Source organism: Sitodiplosis mosellana, unplaced genomic scaffold (genome assembly GCF_009176505.1).
Source record: "Sitodiplosis mosellana isolate CC-2019 unplaced genomic scaffold, AAFC_SMos_1.0 Smas_scaffold_37, whole genome shotgun sequence".
Taxonomy (NCBI): domain Eukaryota; kingdom Metazoa; phylum Arthropoda; class Insecta; order Diptera; family Cecidomyiidae; genus Sitodiplosis; species Sitodiplosis mosellana.
In genome coordinates, this window is record NW_022595279.1 from 64,903 (window position 1) to 74,259 (window position 9,357).

General features: G+C 33.9%; 1 protein-coding gene across 3 annotated transcripts in view; it reads left to right on the plus strand.

Annotated features, from left to right (window-relative positions):
• The first annotated feature begins 2,708 nt into the window (after positions 1–2,708).
• Positions 2,709–9,357, plus strand: part of LOC129569483 (sodium-independent sulfate anion transporter) — a 13,372-nt gene continuing 6,723 nt past the window's right edge. The window contains exons 1-2 of one of the 3 annotated variants that reach the window (XM_055448327.1): positions 2,709–2,726; positions 2,785–2,889. The gene's annotated coding sequence lies outside the window, so the exon portion shown is untranslated. Of the gene's footprint in view, positions 2,727–2,774; positions 2,890–5,069; positions 5,670–9,357 lie in introns of those variants that run through there. The other 2 variants (XM_055448328.1, XM_055448329.1) reach the window with 2 other exon arrangements.

Here is a 9,357-nt window from a genome sequence, read left to right on the forward strand (position 1 = left end):
ACACACACACACAGAGAGAGAGAGAGAGAGAGAGAGAGAAAGAGTGAGAAAGTGAGATGGATAGAGAGAGTAAGAGAAGAAAAATCAAAGAGAGCGAATGAACTGATCACGCGAACACTTGTGTTGATTCATTAAATAGAATCATCTGAATATTCATAAGACAACGCTCAACAATTAAGTAAGCGTAAATCCAAACAAAGAATGTCACGTGCTTTTTCAACGAGGCATGATGAGGCGCATGTATTCGGTCACTTAGAAAGAGAGAGAGAGAGAGAGAGAGAGAGAGAGAGAGAGAGAGAGAGAGAAAGAGAGAGAAAGAGAGAGAGAAAAGACTACGCATTTTAAATGAGAGTGCAGAGAATCAGTGCTTGTAATCACACACGACAATGAGCTTTCATTTTGCATCAATTATAATACTCTAACCCATGTAGGCATTGTTTGTGCGTAGCGAAAGAGCTGTTTGTAAATGTACATACGAACGATGTTCACAACGATTTGAACGAAACAAGTCAGTTGTGTCTGTCTGGATGAAGCAAATTGGTTGGAACCGTAGATCACAAGCGAAAGGGTTAAAAACTTGTTTAGGCATAATCAGCTTGCATTTATAAATAAATTTGCCTCAGCGTAAGAGCATCATAATAATAAATTGCTTTAAAATACCGGTGTAGAATGACAAGAAATTATTTGTTCTCGTTTCTTCTGTGTTTTTTTTTGTGTGCCACAGAGTCACATGACCAAAAAAACTTGATTGCGGCGCGGCTTCGATGCACACGGAATAAATATATATATTTAGAGATGCATTTTCACCTATATCGAATGTCATTGAAAAATGTGGGTATTACTTCGGTGTTTGTTGCAGTCTCTTTCTTCTTGTCGTACACCGTTCCGTGAATTGGACGCAATTTTGGGAAGTTAAATGCGTTATTGACATTGAAATTTGAAGACTTGTTCTCACTTATCAGAATTTTTTGAACTTTTTCTGTTATTTTTTTTCAAATTTTCTTCCAGATTTTGAAACTTTTCTCATTATTTCCAATTTTCACCTCTCTTTGGTTGGTTCAAGAAATCAAAAAAGAGAGAAAAAAATCGTGGAACAATTTTTTGTCAATACAATAGAGTTGCTCTCTTTGAGCAGAGAGTTCGCCTTTCGATTTTAAGATCCAATGGAGTCTGATTCGAACGAAATGAGTGTCTGTCTCTTCACGTTAAAGGCTTCAATCTGCTCTGCGATCGAAGCAAAAGAATTCTTGTGGGTTTCGAAATATTGGAGTCGCGAAGTAGTTTCCCCTTGTTATCCTGTTTTCCAGCACGTGATCACGTACAAAATTCTTGTGGTTATCCCTTGTAAATGCGCAATTTTTTTCTTTCTTTCATCCAGAAACGTCGTTATTTCAAGAAGTAACTAAAGCCTGAATCCCAAAATAGCCGGTTTTATGTATAGCCAGTGGGAATCCCACCAGCTATTTTATGATGCATATTAAAAATACGGCTCACGTGATTTTGATTTAAACAGTGTCATTTTGATTTTACGCCATTTCTCAATCCGATCTCATTGAATTTCCACTTCAAGTGATTTCGAATGAAATCAGCGAAAAAATACAATAAATCGGATTTCCGAGTATAAATGTAATAATGATAGTCATAAAAATGGACTATTAGGCCCAACTGATGATTAAAATGATTCACTTTGCTCTGGTCACATGTGCTGTCGACTGCGAACGTGTGGAAATGCCAATCGATTAGACGTTTATTATCCAGACGATCTTGTTTATTTGAGTGGTATCTGGCTAACTTCAACCTTAACCTCTGCGCTTGTAAGACAAACGCCATTGGCATTTTCTATTACCCCCTCTCAAAAATAGCTGGAATTGATGCAATATGCATTCGGTATGATGGGATTCCTATCACATTCGCACCAGTTTAAACCAGCAGCTGTTGAACACCATTTAAACAACAGTATAAATAAGCATCATTTCACAGTTTGACACAGAGAAATCATTTGGACCACACCGTGCAGAAGCGACATATAAAAATGTCATCTGTGGCAATGGCCAGCGACTTGTGTTTAACAAAAATTACACAAAAATACGGCCTTAAACTCATTGATTTTTTGGAAATCGACCCAAAGAACGTACGCACTAGGCAAAATTAACAGATTAACGGGCTTAAGATTCAATACGTAAATAGTCTAGCTGGCATTGGAAATCATCATCAGTCTTGATGTATATTGAGTGTTATCTATGCTGATTTTTTTTCTCGTTCGATTTGATGCAACTAAAGTTTATTATACCGGTTTTTGACTGAAGTAAAGGTACGCATGTTTGTCAGTAGATGAACCAAAAAGAAATTGATGAAATCAACAAAAGTTTGGTTTATTGACATCGTTTACCTTTTTTTTCATTTGTTTGTATGTGAATATTTACATATAGACGCAAACGCGTCAATCGATTATGTTTTGATAGCGGCATTTCCCAAACATTTTGACAAGTTGAGGAGAAAAATAAACATTTTTTTGTGGCAATTTTAACATATATTCATTCTTTACACCTGTTTGAATATTCAATTTTTCTGTGGAAAAATATCAATTTTATTGACGAGTGATAGCGTATCACTATTGGTGATTCACTTATACGATCTAGTTCAATGTGTGATTGTGAATCGAAGAAGAAAAAAAAAACAAGAAGAAAAAGCAGCATCAGATGATGTTCCGAATTTGTGACAAGCACGTGAGTTCGAATGATAATCCAATAATTATAAAAAAAATTGAATCTCATTTCGAAGCAGCTCTCTACAAACAGACGCATCAGAAACGAGCAAAACGGAATGAATAGATAAAAACAGTGCAAATGATACACAGCCGCCTGACCGATTGTGACGTCGCTCAAATCAGTTAAGTATATATGTTGTAATTACAACTAATTACTTTCACGTGATTGTTTACACACACACACGCACTCAACCGTATAATTATAACAAGTGCCGCGATGAGAATAAAGCACATTGCGAAACATTCTTTCATTTCAGCTCATTAGAATTCTTGTTTTTCACTGATTCAATTTTTCTGCTTTTACTAAAAATGAATACTGCGTTCAACCACCTCCTAATAATAACGATCACTTGAGTCTGGCTATGAAACGGATTACATGATGCAACAGTTTAAATGATGATCGAAACGTTTTACAAATCCGATCATTTTACGCTTTGGGTTAATTTCAACAGGTTTGGTTAATTGAAGACACCGATTTTGGTATGCTGATTTCATATCAGCGATTTGTACATTTTGGATTTTCCTTTTGAAAAAAAAAACTATTCTTAGAAACCATATTTATCTCTTAGCGTTCACTGAATTAATGATTCATCGATGCTCGTTTGCAATTGCACGTAGAGTGTGCGTAGCTCTAACTAATGTGGTCATTTGTTGCAAATTCGTAGTCATTCAAACAATTTCGCGGTAGATTTTGGCGCCGTATTCTGCGCGCTACAATTTTGATTACGCAACCGTCGTTTCGAATTAAAAATTCGAAAAAAAACCTCAAAAATTTCCAAAAAACCGTGCTTCTCGTTCAACTTGAGCCATTTGCTATGAAACGAGCACCTCTCCGTATTAAAGAGTATGCATTCGGTCATCGAATTTCGATGTTGAACATATAATCTTAGAATGTTCATGTAGTCCCTACATAGGCTCCACTGCATTGCAGTGCATGACATGCACACAAAGTGTGACTACTCAGCACGAGTCACTTTCGATGGACATGAAACAAAATCCGACTAATTAAAATGAATAACGTTGCGAGTCAATAATTAAGTCAGATTAAAGTCATATTTTATTTATTGACAAGAATTTGATCATTTTCATGATAATTATTTATACTTCATGATTATTTATATTCTTAACATCAGTCACATGCAATTTCCGTTCGTTCCAAGCTGTTGTTAAGATTCAGCCCATCGAGAATGAAACGTTGTTGCACTTAATCAAATCGATTTTTCTGGATTTGACGTGAAACTTGGAAAAGTTTCAGTACCTTTTAATTCCTGGTCTTACCTTTTATCGTAATTTATATTTTTATTTTTGCGGTCGATCGTAATTTTCATCAATTTCATCGCAATCGATTCGCACGCAAAAGACGCAATAGCAATTAAAATGCTTATTCTAGATAATACTCAAGTCCAAGTCATATAAATACAATAAAATCCTTAATAATTAATTTGAAATTGATCGGTTTTCTCTCTTTCTCTCTATTTCCAATTTGTGTGGACTTTCTATTGTTTTTGAATTTTCCAACGGCATAAAAAAACAATAAAACATACTATTGTTCTTAAAAAAAAACTGTTCTGTTTCATTGGATTTTGCTTAGAAGTTCCAGCAATGCATGTAATAATTGGAGGAAAAATTCAACATTGATTATATGCATCGAAAATCGGAGTCGATTTCAAATGAAACGGTTTAGATTTAAACTGTGCTGAACGCGAAATGAATGCACGAAATCGCATGCAAATGACCGTCTCAAATCACATTGCGTTGTATAAATTTTTACATTGTTATTTGAATAATATCGTCGATATAAAAGTATGTACCACATTTTTGTTGCTGATTATGCGTTCAGTCGCCTGAGCGTTACGCCAATGTTTTGTAAAATTAAGTTTTCCCCCGGCTAATTAGTCGAAAAATCATGATCAACTCTCCGGTCAATAGTATTTATGTTGTGCGGAAAGTTGAAAACGATGACGTCGTCTAGCATGTTTGACTTGCTATTAGCTCTTGGTGTTGATAAAAAAAACTTCGATTTGCTGTGAGGTGTGTGTGTGTGTGTGACACGTCACGATAATCAAACGAACGAACGAACGAGAGTGAACAGAGAGCTCAAAGTAAAGAGAGTAGCACGGCAATAAAACAAAGCGTCACATGTTACTGTTGATAACAAAACGAAAGAAAATAAAGAAATAAATAACGCATATCCAAATACAAACAATGTTTACGATCGGTGTTTAGCGTGTCTGTGTGTGTATGAGTGTTTTCGTAGTAGCCGCTGTGGCACATATAACAGCTCTTTACTCCTTTATAGAGTATCGCAGTGGAAGCGGTTCGTATCAGTCGTATCATCGCACTCATCACGTCAAGTCGCCTTTCGAATGAGGCAACTGCAATTTTTTTAACGCTTTTATTTGAACCAAAATATTTGCTCCATAAATAAAACAGTGAGATATTTAGATTCGATTTATTGAAAATAGAAACGAATTGGTTGTTTGGTTTTTTTTTTAAAGAAAGAGTGATCGTCGTTGACGTAAACTGAAAACAAGTTCGAAGAAAAATTTACAATAAAATTAACGTTTTGATAATGTAACGAACAGAAAACGTAAATTTGAACATTCCGAATTTAAAATCACAAAACATAAGCATCGAACATATAAACGCAAATACAGAGAGGAAAAAAAAAGCAATAGACTCCAAGAGAGAAAATTTACGTCGACCTTTTAAACGAACAAATGCAATAATTATTCGTAAAAAAAACGCTATCAGAGATAAACACGAACCACAAATACTATTCAAAAAAGTTCGATCGAGAATAATCAAAGTACATAATAACCATATCGATTTATGTTGGAAGCAAAATATTTACATAAATTGACACCAGTGATAGTTGATCAAACAGTGTGCACAAATTAAGGTAAAATTCAACGAAATTCACGAAAAAAAAACAACAAAAGTTTCGAAAATTTCAGTTTCATACATAACTTTCACACTGAATTCGGTGGTTTTTCCTCGCCTTTCTATTCGTTTTATTCTCCGAATTGAATTTCAAACAAATCGTAGATTTCGGAAGAAATATTTTCTTCCAAAGACTTATTTCAATTGGAATATTTTTCAATCGAAATTTTTCAATCGAAAATTCACACGAAAAAAAAACATAGACAAATACAGATAACGGATATATATCCCAGATATCGAAGAAGGAAATCAAATTGTTGAAGCAAACGAATGAATAGTGAAAAAGAAATTCCGCCAAAGAATTGTTCCTAAAATAGAAAACATTCATAGTGTACGATTAAAAAGCACTTAATCACCCGTCAATTTTCTGTACATGTTCAACTACCGCCCAAAAAGCATGTCAAGCCGATTTGGCTGATGATAGTGTAATTAAAAAAAGATTCTCGAATTGATAAAGTTTGTCACGTTCTATACTGTAGTTTGATGATGATTCGAAACATTTCCGGTCGCACGGAATACGGAATCATTAAGTCTGCAAGCGTATTACAACTTATCGGAAATTGCAATGCGAAAAAATCGTCTGTAATAACGAGCCGAAAAAACGCTAATTTCAATTTGTTTAAAAAATTTCGAGATTCAATTTGTTCGATCATTTGTGACTTCCTAATTGAGATTTCGACAGTTTCACCTTCGACCATCCTTGCCGACTTGTCAATTTTCGAAATAGTTTCAACCGATTCTATTTGGCAAATGGTTAAAATTGAGTTTTGTTGAGTCGTTGATGCATTTTTGTTACTCGCTTCATAAATATATTAGCGCCAATTGATCTGGCCATGGATAAGCACGTAGTGATTTTTTTTCTCGTGTTTTTGCATAAGCGCAAGGGCTACCGTCAATATTCTCACCTTTGTTGTTCTACCGGATTCGGTCGATTGCCGCATGCGATAAGCGTGCATCGATTTGAGAACTAAACGATCTCACAAGTTTAAAATTCATTTACTCCGATGAAATACTACACGGTTTTTTCTTTCACTCAGACAATAAACGTAGCTCATGCATTATTCATCGATTGTTGGAACAGTAAAATTGATGAATTTGATGATAGTGATCAAGTTGTTCTCGAGAAAAGGGGAAAAATGGAGAAAAAAAAATTAGTGAAAAGGAAAATCATGGCAGAAGAATGAATAAACAGAGAAAAGGAGAAAAGAAATAGAAGAAAGGAGAAACAGAGCAAAGCGAGAAGATAAAATATCGCTAAATGGTACCTGCCTCAACGATTTCTCTGAAACGATTCACACCTTTCATCTACGTGCCAAATGGCGTCTGAATAACTAATTAGTTTTTGTTGTATTTTCCACAGTAGCAATCGCATTATGATTAATGGACATCAGTCAAACGATTAATTTCATTGCAGACACTTTACGACATAATGTGATTATAATTTAAAGTTCAAATGAACAGACTCAATTCGAATTAACTTGGTGAAAAGATTTATTTTTAGCTCTTTTTCTCTCATCTCTTTTCTTAAGTTTAGTTTGTGCTAATTTCGTTTCAATTAGTACATTTCATTTTATTTATGGGCAGTAGCATGTCATTTTGTCGATTGTGAGTCACAATTTTGGAATAAAATGAATTCACGGAGTTTATTGCCTTCGATTTTGGGAATGGGATTAGAATTTTGTTGAGAATTTTGAATGTTTATCTAATTTTCCTGTATTGTTTTGACAATTTTACTTGGCTTTCACATTGAGTCGTCTTTCACACGATGACGCATCAGGAGATTTTTGTTACCCAAAATGGGAATCCCACAAAGATTCAAACACATTTCAAATGAAATAATACATGAATTGTTTTCTACCCAGATTGAATTTTTGACTTAAGTCAAAAACACTTGTTGATCATAAATGCGTGATTTTGCTTCGAATATTACATCTCAAGGCTTTAGAGTTGCATTTATCTTCATGGCAAATGACTTAGACAAATAGAATTTCAACATCTTTGCGACATGACCTTTTAGTAGTATTAGTCCGATGTGCAATCCAATATGTTTGCTGAAATTGCACGATCAATAGGCAATTTATCAAAAATAAGCTCAAAAATTCAATGTCAACCGTCGGTGAATTCCATTTAAATAATTTGCGAATAATTCGCACAAATACTGATTCTGCTCTCATTTATTGGGTGACATTTTAGATACCTATGTATCTAAATGTATGGGTTTTTGCATGAGTTCGCATCTGCTTGAACATATGGGAATTTCATAGACTTTGGACCAAATTTCAATTTTTTTCAATAAAAAATCAATGAAAATTCTAAATTTCGAAAATCCAACGGACAAAGTTCATTGAAAAATGTTGTTTTTTCTAAAAAAGAAAAAGAAAATAAAACAACGAAAAAACATCAATTTCGATTCTATGATAGGAAAGTAGCGGCATTTGAACATTCAATTGAAAAAACAAAAACAATCGAAAAATGCTCAAGTAAAACAATTCAAATTTGTTGGAAAAAAAAAGCCAAAATAATAAACAAAATAGCAAATATTCGACATTGTTTACGTCTTCACTCTACAGTGTCTTATTGTATCATTCAGTATTTAGCTGGGTTCGAACTACGATAAGAAACGTGAAAAATGTAAATAAAACACTACATCAGATGAACATTTCGCAAAAATTTGCTGTTTCTTGTGGAAAAAACTAGCCATAGACACCTATTTTTAGAACGAAATTCACGAAAAGACGGTATTTTCCGCGAGCTAAGAAATTCTTAGTAAGAATATAGTCGCCAAATCGAGTAAATAAAAATACGAATCGATAGAATTCAACAAAAATTCGTACTGCGGCCCACATTGTTGACAATATTGTCAATATAAACAAAAATTCAAAACAAATTAAATTGTAATATCGATCAATAATAGCTGTTCATCCATTTCTGTTTATTTAGAACAATTGCAAATGATAATCAATGTAAAAACGATTGATCATCACTATTCTGTGGGCGTCTGATATCTCATCAAAGTGTTTATAAACAGCGTTTAAAGTGTCATGAAATGGGCAAATCATTGGAAATAATGATTTTTTTTTGTCGATTGGCAAGAAATAATAAATGATTGCCAATTAAATTGCATACACTTGGCGTGTAAACAGTTTTCTGGATTGCTTCAGTTAAAAGTCCTATGGAATTGTGTCAGTTCAGTCCAAAGCATGCGTAAGCACACAAATATTTTCCCACAAACGTAAATGCAAATGATGCTATTGTTTACCGGCCTGTTAACTTTATTGTTTTGAAGAGGACACGAGAAGTTGTTAACAAATAAAATGCGCCGATAAAATTCCAGCATCGTAAATATACCGTAAAAAAGCGATTAAAAATAGAGTGAAAAAAAATGTCAATTATGCGAAACAATCACGAAAAATGGTTCGAATCAATTTTTATGGCCAATGAATGTCACATGATGTGTAATTGAATGGGCAAGCGGAATAATGAAACGTAATTCTGTTTTCAAATGAAGTGCCTCTGAGAAAATTTTTCAGTAAAAAAGCCCCACAAAAATATTGTCTGATAAAAATTTGTATGAAAATCTTATTCAGACAATATTTTTGTGGGGCTTTTTTACTGAAAATTTTTCTCAGAGGCACTTCATTTAAAAA